Source organism: Microcebus murinus, chromosome 6 (genome assembly GCF_040939455.1).
Source record: "Microcebus murinus isolate Inina chromosome 6, M.murinus_Inina_mat1.0, whole genome shotgun sequence".
In the NCBI taxonomy this organism is placed as follows: domain Eukaryota; kingdom Metazoa; phylum Chordata; class Mammalia; order Primates; family Cheirogaleidae; genus Microcebus; species Microcebus murinus.
Window position 1 is genome coordinate 71,604,218 of NC_134109.1, and position 13,676 is coordinate 71,617,893.

Here is a 13,676-nt window from a genome sequence, read left to right on the forward strand (position 1 = left end):
GCTTCAAATGGTTCCGGATTGATGCAGCCACAGGTATAGATAGACCTGCCCCATCTTTGTTCCATCCTGTGTCTCACCTCAACCCTATCCTTATACCTTGCTCTGATTCTCTCATCATCCCCAAGATTGGGATAATGGTTGCTGCCCATTGCTCTTTACTCACCTTTGTCTATCTCCTCATTGCCAACTGGGTTGTAACTTATGCTTTTTATTAGGTCGACACCGCCAAGTCCTCAGCCTCTTGGGCTGCACTTCTGCTGGTATTTTCCTGGGAGCAGGGTTCATGCACATGACCACTGAAGCCCTGGAGGAAATTGAATCAGAGTTGCAGAAGCTTATGGCGCAGGTGAGCAGCAGAGATGCTGAGCTATAGGGCCCTGAGGCCAAAAGGATAAACAGAACCAAGGAAAGAAAGGTGGGGAACTGATGGAGCAAAGGACATGGGTGGAAGGACAGAAGGCAACAGCTTCCTGTGGAATGGTGAAAGCAGGTCAGATTGGGCTTTAAGGAAAGTGGTATTGCTAAAAAGACAGGAAGCTGAGCTGTTCCATTCCCCATCTAATTTTCTACTTCTTTCTCCCTAGAACAGGACAGACAGTGAGGGAAATTCTTCTGATGTTGACTCAGCTTATGTAAGTATCTCCCAGCAGCCTCTACCTGGAAGGTGAGGAGAATCAGAGTCCTTTTACCCCCAGGGCCTCTTGAGAGGAGTATGTGAGGAATACCAAGAATCCTTTCTCCCCAGCTCAGACTTTGTAGAGGAAAGGAGGAGCCAACCCAATCCTTTTTGGGTTTATGGAACCCTGGAAAAAGCTCTCACTCTACTCTTTCATTTCCCTGGACCCTCTGATGAGCTTCACATCGTTTCCCCGTATTTCTAACCCTATTGGTATTGTATCCCTTAGTCCCTCTGACATGCTTGTTGTTGCATGTGCATGTCTACTCTCGGCTTCATTCGCCCACCCTTTTTAAAGTTGTGTTGCCACATTTTCCCATTCTCTTCAATCTCTCAGTCCCTCATCCGTCCAACGCACTGTCTTCCCTTCCCATTTCACAGCCTGTCTTTCTGTTCCTAGATGGAGTATCCCTATGGAGAGCTCATCATCTCCCTGGGCTTCTTTGTTGTCTTCTTTTTGGAGTCGCTAGCAGTGCAGTGCTGTCCTGGGGCTGCTGGAAGATCAACGGTGCAGGAGGAACAATGGGGAGAGACTGATTTCTTGGAACTCCACAGCCATGGCCCTCTCCCCTCGCCTTCACGGAGTCCCCTCCGAGCCCTCATCCTCTTGCTGTCACTCTCCTTTCACTCAGTGTTTGAAGGTCTAGCTATAGGGCTGCAGCCAACAGTAGCAGCTACCCTGCAGCTCTGCCTTGCTGTCCTGGCTCATAAGGTGCTCGTAGTGTTTGGTGTAGGACTGCGGCTGGTACAGATAGGCACTGGATCACGATGGGCCGTGTTCTCCATACTATCTTTAGCTCTCATGTCCCCTGTAGGCCTGGCCTTTGGGCTGGCTGTGGTTGGAGGGGACCCGGAACAGGAGCGGGGCTTAACCCAGGCCGTGTTAGAGGGTGTGACAGCTGGAACCTTCCTGTATGTCACCTTCCTAGAAATTCTGCCCCGGGAGCTAGCTGGTCCTGCGGCCCCTCTAGCCAAATGGGGCTGTGTAGCTGCTGGGTTTGCCTTTATGGCCTTTATTGCCTTGTGGGTCTGAGAGACTCCTGGCTTTTCTGATGGGCCTATCTAGGATGATCTCCTTACCCCAGGAGACACCTCCCAACTGGCTTTGCCCTTGGACATTTCTTCACTGAGACTAAATGACATTCACTAGGTACTGTCTTCATGGACTGGATCCCAGCTGTTCCTTATATGAGATCACATTTCTCACCCAGAACCAAAAAAAGGATATTATGGTTGAGTGCCTATTAATTGGAGAATTGGTATGGAGACCACTCCAAAGTTGACTCTTGTCCCATTTATACTACTGTGTGTAATAAAATGTTCATTTTGCCCTTCTCCTTTAGCCATATTCTATTTCATTTCTCCTAGTTACCTAGAAGCTGCCTGGTGCAGGGAGTGGTGGAATGGGAAGAATGAGTACTGGATGTAGTATTTTCTTCTGGAATTAGAGCTTCTAGCCATTCTGTGAGTTGCCAGCCACGCCCCCAGACCTGGGAGCTTTGCTGAAATTCCAGCAAACCCCTCCCACCTTAGCCTCAGAAGTTGGGAAAATGAGCCAGAGTCCCAGTATTTAAAAGGAAAGAAGTTTAAAAACAGAAACCATGAGGATTGGTCATTTTCCTACACTCACCACCCTCCCTACTCCCGGTACCTATTGTAAGCCACCCACAACATACCCAGCTGACTCTCAAGATAGCCTAAATGGAGCCTATTTCCATCACATTCCTGTTTGTCTTACTGAGCCCTGTGTGGCTTCAGGGATACTATTGCTCTTCTTTGGGCCCTCTATCTCCTTCCGGTGCCTCGTGCTGAGGGATTAAAAAGCTGTGTGTTTAGAGAGGGAGAAAGGCGCCAGATAAATGCCTGGGGTGATTATTTGGCTCTGCCGGGACTTAGTAGCTTTCCTTCTGCCTGCCCTACAAATTGTCGTTCAGTCTGAGTAACCCTTATAGTGTGTTGCTTCTCTTAAAAACTGCTAAGGACAAATGCAAAAGCAGGTTGTCTGGAATTGAGGAGGAACAGGCTGACTGTTGCCTCGCCCCCAGGCTATGAGATCAAGGAATATCTCAGACTTAGTGGAGAAATAGGGAAAGAGAACGGGTGCCCTGTGAGCTCTATTGCCCTCACCAGTTTGCCCCTTCTAGTATTTTCAGTGTGGAAGCCCAAGTAGCCTTAACACAGACAGACAGATAAGATCTCCTGCATTTCATTCTTGTCTTTGTCTCCTCTCCATGCTGTTCCCCTCCCTACAAAGTAAGAAATACTAGCCTCCTCACAAGCCCAGTTTACACACCCAGGAATCAGTGAGAAGGCAAGCTTTAGGCCAAAATGATTGATAGGTAGATAGACAGATAGATGTGTCTAACACAGGAAATAATTTGTTTGAAGCACCATCCTGTTGTGTTTTCCATTTGGTATTAAATGCAGTAATGTAATATACTCAGAACTGTACTTAGTTATAGTAGTAATAATACAGTTTCTACATTGAGCACCTGCTACTGTGCTACTGCTTTCACATACATTATTGTACCTTCAGAACCCTGACAGGTAGATATTATCCCCCTAGTAAGTCTAGGGAAACTGGCATTCAGAAAAGTCAAATAATTTGGTCACATAAGCTAGCTTGAAGCTAGCTAGGCTTCAAGCCCATGTTTCTATGATCTTAAGAAAAGCTCAATATATAGATTCTCTTCTCTTTCCTTACCTTTACCTTACCACCCCCTCCCATCTCCCCAACCTGTATGTTATGATCCCAGAAGAAAGCAGATAGTACATTGGATAATTGAGGCAAGGATTAGTAAAGGGAGTATTTAGTAAGGTGTGGGCAGGATTTGAACAAAGCAACAAATGACGGTGCAATACCGTGGGGCTGAGTAACAACAATGCTGTTACCCAGGCTGAAGAGAAGGAGCAGCTACCAGAAACTAGAGACGGCCATCCAATAAAAGCTGTGGCCTCTAGTAGAGGGATGCAACCAACCTACAGGGACCCAGTAAGGAAGGACCAGGGGAAAACTCTCCTACTATTTGATCTACTGCCAATGCCTCATACTGGGCAAACCCAAACAGAAGCCAGAACATAAAAATGTCTGTTGGTGCATTGCAGGGAGATCAGCTTCATGGGGCATAAAGCATAATAAAGGGATCTAGAGGGGCAAGCAGAAGATGCCACACATACCATCCATTCTCTGCTATTTATAACTGAAGTGATTTTGCCAGGATTTTGGAAGGGACACAATTATATGGAAGCCAGAGAGCCTATTTCTAGTACAGAGCATCTGTATGGCTATAGAAAGGAGACTTAAGGAGAACCTCAAACTCCTGGGCTCCAGCAATCCTTCCATCTCAGCCTGCCAAGTAGCTGGGATACAGGCATGCGCCATTGTGCCCAGCTAATTTTTTCTATATATATATTTTTTAGTTGGTCAATTAATTTCTTTCTATTTTTAGTAGAGACAGGGTCTCACTCTTGCTCAGGCTGGTTTCGAACTTCTGACCTTGAGCGATCCACCTGCCTCAGCCTCCCAGAGTGCTAGGATTACAGGCCTGTTTTGTCACTTCTTTAAAAATTTACTGTTCTTTGTTGAAGATGTTATATAAACTGGAATTCAATGCTACTTCCTTAAGAATTATTAATTCCCTGGATATCTCCCATGTATAAATGAAATATACACATAAATAAATTTGTTGTTCTCTTGTTAATCGGTCTTTTGTTATAGGAGTCCACTCCCAGTTAAGGAAAAATTATTTTTTCTTCCCCATACCGTACTATCTAAATTTTAGCCCACACATTTTAAAAAGCATTTATTCCATAAATAAAAATAACACATGTATTAGATGGAACATGTCAAAGATAGTCAGGAATGAAACATGAAAACAAGGAACTAAAAAGGCACAATTAGCTGTGGGTTCATTGAATGCTGTACCTTGACACAAATATTTCACCTGTCAGAGTCTCAGTATTACCTGATGCCAATAAACATTTCAACTATTCAATCAACTCCTCTAATTCTATGCTTACCAAGCAGCCATCTAATTAAAATCTAGCTTCTTAAGTTGCAGTGGTCATGTTGACATCTGCATTTCAGGAAGAGTGACAGTTATCCTTTGCATATTAAAAATTATTATTGTAGGTTATATCTGAGTGATCTATGAATCTGGTTAAACCCACATTTTTTTTCTGCAAACAAAATCATGATTTGAGCTGACAAAACTGGGGACTATGCTATGTAATGAATTAATTAATTTGCCAGGCTAAATGCTATATTGTATTACTACACTAAGTCGGCAGGCATTTTCTGTTGCTATCCTGATTTTGCCTGCTTTCAAATATTAGCAATTTCCAAATAAAATGTTATTTTTATAACATAGGTCACATTTAGTTTGTGTATATGTGTGTGTATGTGTGTGTGGGTGTATTCATCCTCCTTTCCCTCATAGCACAATTGTCTACTTGAGATATAACTACTTCAAATATAAAGCTATTTTTAAAAAGATAATTGTATACACACATTTATATCTGGCCATTTCTAAACTCTTGCTATAACAATGAATTTTTGAAATTTAAAATTTGAAATTTTAAACCAATTCATGTTTTTTTTTTTCTGCTTAATCACTTAGAGAATGCTATAATAGTTTCTTTCTTTGAAAATTCCCTAACAACCATTTCCAGGACTTCCAAAGCAATATCAATTAATAACAAGCATTACAGGTATCATTATCTGCTTCTAATTTTAGGAGGATATTGAAGACTTCTTTATAGGGTTAACAAGAATCCTGGACAGAAATATAGTAATAATTGTAATTAAGCATTGATCAGGGTGCACTTTAGCCTGATTTTTAGCCTGCGCTTTGGCCATCTTCTTGTAACTGAAAGTCACATGGCACTAGATGCTTACCATATGCATTCCCATTTTTCTGTAGGTAGGATCTCTGACATTAGAATCATAAGGCATCTGTTAAGAATTAATTTGCATTCCCATTGTTCCTATAGCTAAGATCTCTGACTTTAGCATGGCTTTTGTTTAAGAATTGCTTAAGATGTTTTTCAGATCCTGGGTTCCAACAGAACAGCTGACAACCAGTTGGAAGATCCCCCCATAGAATAACTGAATCTTTATGGGAATGCAATTTCTTCATCTCCTCTGCCCATGACTTCATCCTGCACTCTTTGACCAATCAATAATCCCTATGCTTTGGCCCATTTCAAAACCCTTAAAATCCTTAGCCCTTAACTCCTCAGGGAGGTGGATTTGAAGTTTTCTCCTGTCTCTTCATTTGGTGGCCCTACAATGAAACCTCTTTCTCTGCTGCAACCTGGTGTCTCAGTGGATTGACTTGTGGCACGTATCAGGCAATGAACCTATTACAGTTATAATGTGTCTAGATATATAAATGTTGATGAGCACTAGATGTTTCTTCCGATTCTTCTTAATAGTCAGTTTGGCTAATTGATTACAAAACACTAAGGATAACTGCCTCAGCTGATTAGATTTGACCCACCAAGTGAAACCCACTAGTCTTGTAGATCTGAACACCCATATCATAGTAAGAAAGCATCTTTCTAGTCCTTCATTTGTTATTTATTTTTTTAGAGACAGGGTCTTGCTCTGTTGCCCAGGCTGGAGTGCAGTGGCACTCCTGGCCTCAAGTGATCCTCTCGCCTCAGCCTCCCGAAGTTCTTAGATTACAGATCAACATATTATACTTTTTTTTTTTATCTTATCAAGTCTTTTTACTTTTCTTTTGTTGTTGTTGTTATCTATTGAAGTGATTGTGCTTTCAAAGAACTTCTGATTATCTAGACTCTCTGGTCCTCTAGGGTTTTACTCTGTTTTTCCTCCAGAAAGAAAACAATTGAGATGGAGGTGGTGGTGGTTTTGGTCACCTCTGCTACTGAGTGGCCTCTCTCCTCCCAGCAGTGGCTCATTCTCCCAAGGTTCTACATAAAAACCTTCCTCCTCCACCTACTTTTTCTGGCTAATTGTTTTAGAATTCCTCTAATAATCACTAACCTCTTTCTTGCCTAAATGTATATGTGGCCCTCTATAGAAACCCAGAGCCCCCCGGTATTTTCTTATTTGGTATTTAAATATCCTGAGGTCTTCAAAGTGAGATGCCAAACTCATAACAGAACTCTGGGTCTGAAGTGGTCAGAAACATCTGGGATTCTACCTGGCCATGATATAAACAATGGCTATTTAAAAAAAGATAAAAAAGGAAGATAAGGTCCCAGGAAAAGGCAGACATTAAAACCTTCCTTTTGCTGTACATTTTGAGAGGAGGGATTTTTACACAAAACAGAAAACTTTAAGGATGAGTTTGCCTTTTTCAGAGAATGATGTGTTCCTGGGGCTCCATAATCTCTTTAAAGAATTGGGAAATAAAACCTGTCAGTCTGGGGCTACTTGTAGTATTGTTATGAAAGGGGGGACCTCAGAGAATGTAACTCATACAGAGTATCATCAACTCAATCTAGCCCTACCCAGAATACAATTTCAGACACCATTACTAAGCTATTGTTCCAAAAGAGAAAGACAATGAAAATCTAGACTGATCTAAATTATCGCTATTGCCATGTTTAATTGCCCAATTCATCATTTACCTTGGACTTCTGATCTATACTGTTGCACTTATAGGTAAACTCCAATTTAATTTGAGAAAAATTTGTTACCTACTCTGTTCCATTTTACCCATGTGGGAAATACATAATTTGGTGTAAGACTCAATGCTTATATTCAATTGCAAGGCAATTAGGTATAAGTCAAATGAGAATAAAAATTTATTTTACATTCAAGAAATTATACCCACTCAGAACCTTGAAGTAAGACAAATGCATTAGAAAACATTTATTTTTGTATTGTTCTCACTGGCCATGGGTCATTCGTTATGAAAGATCTTTGTGTACTTAAAGCCATTTTCAATCTTTTCTCCCATTAAGCATGCAGCCTTTATTTTCAGTTTCACAGAGTCTTGTATGGTTCTGGCAAGAAATTCAGAATCCTGGTCTGGGGTAGGATACACTAAAGAAGTGAGCTCACCTTTTCCTCAGTGGAGGACTCTTTGGTAACCAGAACCTTGGCCAGATCTTCTCCTCAAGCCCAGCACCCAGGCAGCTCTGTGGATCTGGGGAATTTGCTGGTCTCTTCTTGTTTAAGTTCAGAGAATTATGTAACAAATGAGTTTTAAGAGAATTTAGAGATAATCCTTACTAACATCCTCATTTCATAAATTCTTTTATTCCCTCTCACATTTTACATATGAGGTAAATTAAATTGGTAAAGAGGTTTTTCAACCCTGGCTGAACATTTGAATTACTAGGAGAGATTTAAACATAATAATTATCAAGTCTACCACAAACTAGCTATCACAGGAATCTCTGGTGATAGGATCGAAACATCAATAGTTTTTAAAACCTTCCAACAGGATTTATTGAAAAATCTCACCAAGTTATAAATGACAGAGCTGGGGGGAAAAACACACTTTTTTCTCTGATCTTTTATTTTTCTGGGGGGATATCCAGACCCACAAGAAGAGATCAATTTCACCATGAGAAATGCAGCCCTTCCAGTGTGCATCCTGGAGGCTGGCTCCCCACGGGTGGCAGCGCAGGCAGGGTAGCTTAGTGAGAATGCTGCACATGGGGAGTGGGGAAGTTGGGGACCCAAGGCTGCTTTCTGCCTCTGCTGTCATGGCACTGCCTGACCTCAGGACTGCTCTGGCCCTCAGTCTCCTCCAGTGTACAGTGGGAGGACCGGAGGAAGTGGCCTTCCATTGCTTGTGTCCTTCCATTGTTTGAGTTCAAAGGTAAATGTCCATCTCTTTTACATGTTGAGTTTGAAGTCTTTTTGATGGCATTCAAGACACTTCTATTAATACTCTGGCTTAAATTTTCTTTTTTCTTTGTCATCCCTGCATTTTCCCAGTAACATGGAGAAACTTGCTGCTTTCCACACATACAGTGCTGGAAATAGAGTCTGTTTCTCTTTCCTGCCTTTCTTCTGTCTGAATTACCCTCCCTCAGCTCCAATGAAACAAAAAATCTATTTATCCTTAAAAGTTCTCCCTAAGGTGACCTTTGTTCTGAAATTTTCCCTGATTCCTTCCACTCCACCCCTTACCCCATGTTGCTTCCTAATAACACTGACCTCACCTCTGCTGTAGCTCTTATCAAAGTCTGCTCTGTATTATAATCCATGGACTGCTCCTGCTGTGCAGAATTCTCACCATTTAGTGGCTGTTACACAAAGTCCTTGATCAAATTGCCTCTCAGGAGAAAGACGAGGTCTGTGGCTGTGGGTTCAGGCTTCCAGATCCCTCAGGTGTCCTATGTCCTCTCTTAACAGCTGTTTTCTTTCACACAGGAGTCCTGGTCAGTAATATCTTACTGATAAGCTCTCAGAGAAGCTGGGGAAAGTGGGCTGTCCCTTGAGTAAGGGATGGGAGACACTGGTGTTTGCTCTGGGAGGGAATGGTTGGGGAGGGATAGGGAAGGTTCTTCTAAAATAGGTAAAATCAAGAGACCACTGAATAACTCAGGCTGAAAGGCTAGTAAGCCTTCTGTAATCAGGAACCACAGACAACCAAGTCTCTGTCTTTCCTGACACCCTGGGCAATATATGATCTCCATTCTAGAAGACTCAGGGCTGGTACGCAGTGTAGGAAATGACATATGGAGCATGAGACTTGTGCTTGGGGCTGGGAAGACTGACAGTGTGAGGAAGCTGGGTTGGTGGTGCCAGGGGAGGTGGAGGCCCCTCTGTGTGTTCTGGAGACCAGACTGTTGACTACACCTGCTGGGCTCACAGGCTGGTCAGGGACACCCTCTGGGAAAGTAGAACCTGTGCCTCATAGGCTTCAGCCAAGGGCTCAGATGTCAATACCTCTTTCTCTCCCTGTTCGTGCTGTGTGTGTGTGTGGGGGGGTGGGGGGTGGGGGCTGCGAGTGGCATGGGCAGAGGGATAGAAAGTTTTATAAAATGGGAATGATGAGCAGGAATGGTAAACACATAGGCTTGAAAGGTTTTTGCCCTTTTGCAGTTCATTTGTCATATGAGGCAAAATGTTGAGTATGAACAGGAGGCTGAACTTGGGAGATGATTGTATAATGTCTCATTGGGCATGGGGTTTCCCAGTCAAGGCCTATAAATGTATAGCTTAGGTTAGGGTTTAGGAGCCATACTGTCTCCTAAGAGCTTCTTTAGCTTCATGGGATCACAGAATCTCCCACGTTACTGAAATCCAAATTGACCTTTGTCTCCATGGAATTAAGTCATGAAAACTGTGTCAGTTGGGAGAAGGGTGGGTGTGTTACCCCACAGCCTGTCTCTTAGGAGGATCTTTGGGGCCCAGAGCCTTTGGGTATGATGTAGATCTAATCTTCTAGTGCTGCTTTTGGCTTTAGGGGGATTTCAGGGATTAATTTCCAGACACTCTGTTTTCTTAAAGTGTGTGCCTCTGTCAATTGATATAAACGTTGGGATACCCCAGGCTGAAAACACAAAAATCAAGCCGTTTTTTAGTGGCTGTAAGGAATGTAGCTTTTTGACAAGGAAATTCTTCAACTCACCCTGAAAATAGACGTAACGATACCTAAAACATGTTCAAATCCCATGGAGAGTGAAAGCTGGTTAAGTGTCTTATTAAATACAATTTATGAGAGGCCATAGATTTGGACTGGGCTCCTGCACTAAGCCTAACAGACTAAACCAATGTGGAATTTAACTATAGTAGCTAAGCTTTAGTTAATTGCAGGAGGTTTTGTAACCAACGAACAAATTAAACTATAACCTAGTCAGGTTCTCATATTACCTAGAAGCAGAAAACCCTTTTCCTATGTGTGAAGACAAAAGTGACTCCATCTTGGATGCTAATCCACAACATTGACCTCTGATCAACCCCATCCCAGGTATGCCTCCTGATTCCTACTTTATTTGCTGTCCTTAGTGTAAGAACATGTACTCACTATAAATCCTCCCTTTAGATCAAAGCAAACTTGATGTGATCGCACAAATTACAGGTTGTGACATATATAGCATAATTGCCTGTTCTGGAGGGTTGCCTTTAATTGTCTCCATAGAGCATGTACCCCTTTTCCCTAAGCTCTGGGTCTAGGGAGTAATAGTGCAAAGATATACCTGTCTTGCTGCCATCCAAGACCATGCTTCTGTCTGTAAGTTCCCCGATGAAACATGCTTTATTGGCAAACTGGAGTTGTCTGCCTCAATCTTTGGGTTTTTGGCTCCTTTGGCATTTGGGGGCTCCTTTGTGTACACGATCCTTTCACAGAACACTATGTCTTGTCACTTCTGCACAATTTTCTTTGTTAAAATGGCATATAAACGCTCAGCTTAACTGCTTATTTGAGTCTTCACTTCTTATGAAGATTCCCATGTTCATGTAAAAATATTAATATCAAGTAAAATTTATATGCCTTTTCTCCTGTTAAATCTGTCTTTTGTCAGCTTAATTTATAGGGCCCGAGCCCTAGAATCTAGGATGGTAAAGAAAGAGTTGTGTTTTTTCCCCTCCCTATAGTAACCTCAAGTTTCAGCTTTGAGGTATGATCCATCAACAAATAATACTAGGCCAGGAATCTCAATAGGAGTCTCCAATAAATCTGAGTGAGACAGGATGTTCCCTACCTGGGGTAAGATGATCATGAGGCTCTCTTTCTCGTGAAAGGGGCAAAAAAGTGGTAGAATTCAGTGTGTTGCAGAGGTAAATAGTAATGTGAGAGGGAGAGAGTAATAGATTCTTATGAGAGTCTATTGGCTGCATGAAATGTGCTGTGAGGTCTCAGGTGTAATGTGTGTGCTGCTTTAGGAACCAGGAGGTCAGGTAGGAAGCCTAGAACTAGTCAGCAGAAGCATCTACTGCCCTAAGATGAGGCAGCTGTGCCTTTGCAACCCAGTTGAGGGTAAGGCTGTAGTAAGGGCTTCTGATGGTTCCCCATAAAGTGGAACTAAAACTCCAAGGGCTTACCCAGATTGCTACACGAAGACAGACAAAAATGGCTTCTTGTAGTCTAGGGATGCCTAGGGAAGGAGGCTGTCAAGAAGAACCTTATTTGAGTTACAGAAGACCTGTTCATATCTAAATTGTGGTTTTGAAATCAGCTTGCTGGACCAACTCCCTGAAATTCTTCTGGCACTGGGAAGGTACCAAAAAAAGAGTAGATACTTTTGTGCAGCTGTGGTGGGCTCCACCTAACTAATCCAAACCATCCCACCAGGCACCTTTCAGGTAAGACCTGAGCCTCTTTATTTCTGTACCTCACAGTTTAATGAATGAATGAACAAAATATAACTTGACTACTTAAGAGGATGTAAGTACTATCTAAGGACTCTGAGACAAAGAAAACCAGAGTGGGGGCTGGGAGAGTGAGAAAACTATAGGAACCAAGGGAAAACTTCCCCTTTTCCCTCTGAAGGTGCACTGAAAATCAACTGACAAAAATCAGATTAATAGGAGAAAAGGCATACAGATTTATTTGATCATAGTTTACCTGAAATGGAAACCTTTAGAATAAAAATCTAAAGATCCAGGGGAAATTATTCCTTTTTATGCTTAAGTTCAACAAATTATGGACAGCTGTGTAGAAATATGATTGCACAAAAGGGTATGAGCTGATGTTAACAGACTGAGTGGGGAAACCCATCAAGGCCTGTCTGTCTAGATTCTTCTTCACCTCTGTGAGCAGCATTCCTTCCTTCTGGGAGGGAGGCAGGGCACTTTCTGGAATGGAGGTCTTCTGACCTATAATCAAACAAGGTAGGTCAGATATTTTTGTTATGGCCAGTTTTTACACAGAATGGCGGGAGTTGGGGGGTAATTAGAGTAATATTTTTAGGTTTTGTCAGCAGAAAAGAACCCAAGGTCTGTAAAATAATTTAAAGAGGTTTATTCTGAGCCTAATATGTGCAACCATGGCCTGGAGAGCCACGCCCAACAAGCCCTTTACCAGTGGTCTAACCGCCGTTGGGTTACAGTTTGTTTTTATACATTTCAGGACCACCGGAATTACACGTAAAGTCATAAGTCAATACATGGAAGGTGTGCGTTGGTTTGGTCCAAAAAGGCCGAACGCCTTGAAACAGAGGGATTACAGGTTATAGGGGGTCTAAAGATTCTTTGATTTGTGCTTGGTTAATGAAATGAAACTTTCTCTAAAGGTTTGGAATGTTTTAAGTTTGGATAATGAAGTCTGTTAATCAGAAAAAAGCCACTGGACATATACCCAGACTCAAGTGATCTGTTCAGTAAATTGATGACCTGCAGGTTAGGACTGAACCCTGATCTTTTTCTTGGTCCAAAATTTCCTTTCTAAGGGGGCCTGGGGAGTCATATCTACAAATAAAATCTCAGTAAACAGGTTTTTATGATGTGGTTTACTTCCCAACCTGATTCCAGTGTAGCGTCACATAAAAAATAGAAGACCCTTATCTAAACTCAAGCATTCCTTTCCATTGATTCCTAGTCTTTTGGACAAAGCCTAACTCTTTCAGCCAATTGTCAACTAAAGAATCCCTAAACCTACCTATGACTTGTAACCCCCCTCTTTGAGATGGCCCACCTTTTTGGGCCAAACCAATGTATGCCTTCCATGTATTGATTTATGACTTTACCTGTAATTCCTGTCTCCCCAAAATGCATAAAACCAAACTGTAACTCAGCCACAGGGAGTCCACTTGCTCAAGGCTTCTTGGGTGTGGCTCCAGGCCATGGTCCTCAAATTTGGTTCAGAATAAACCTCCTTAAATTATTTTACAGAGTTTGCCTTTTTTTCTCAACAGAAAAATCATACACAGATATGATTTAAGCTTTTCCTTGAATAGCCTTCAGTCTATTAATGAGTTATAATACAAAGGATATCTCCAAGCAGGGAGCCGGGACAGGACAAGACAAGTCTGATCTCCCTTCTGATGGTCTTCAACTCTGCTTTAGGGTATTTCTGCAGTCCCCTTGGTCAAGAGGGGGTCTGTTCAGTTAGCCAGGGGGCCT

The 13,676-nt window shown here is 42.2% G+C and overlaps 1 protein-coding gene and 1 pseudogene across 1 annotated transcript in view; one reads left to right on the plus strand and one right to left on the minus strand.

Annotated features, from left to right (window-relative positions):
* The window catches only part of LOC105864771 (non-secretory ribonuclease-like), a 132,012-nt gene that overhangs the window by 38,035 nt on the left and 80,301 nt on the right, over positions 1 to 13,676 (minus strand). The window lies entirely within an intron of this gene.
* LOC142871390 (zinc transporter ZIP2 pseudogene) lies at positions 846 to 2,078 on the plus strand (annotated as a pseudogene).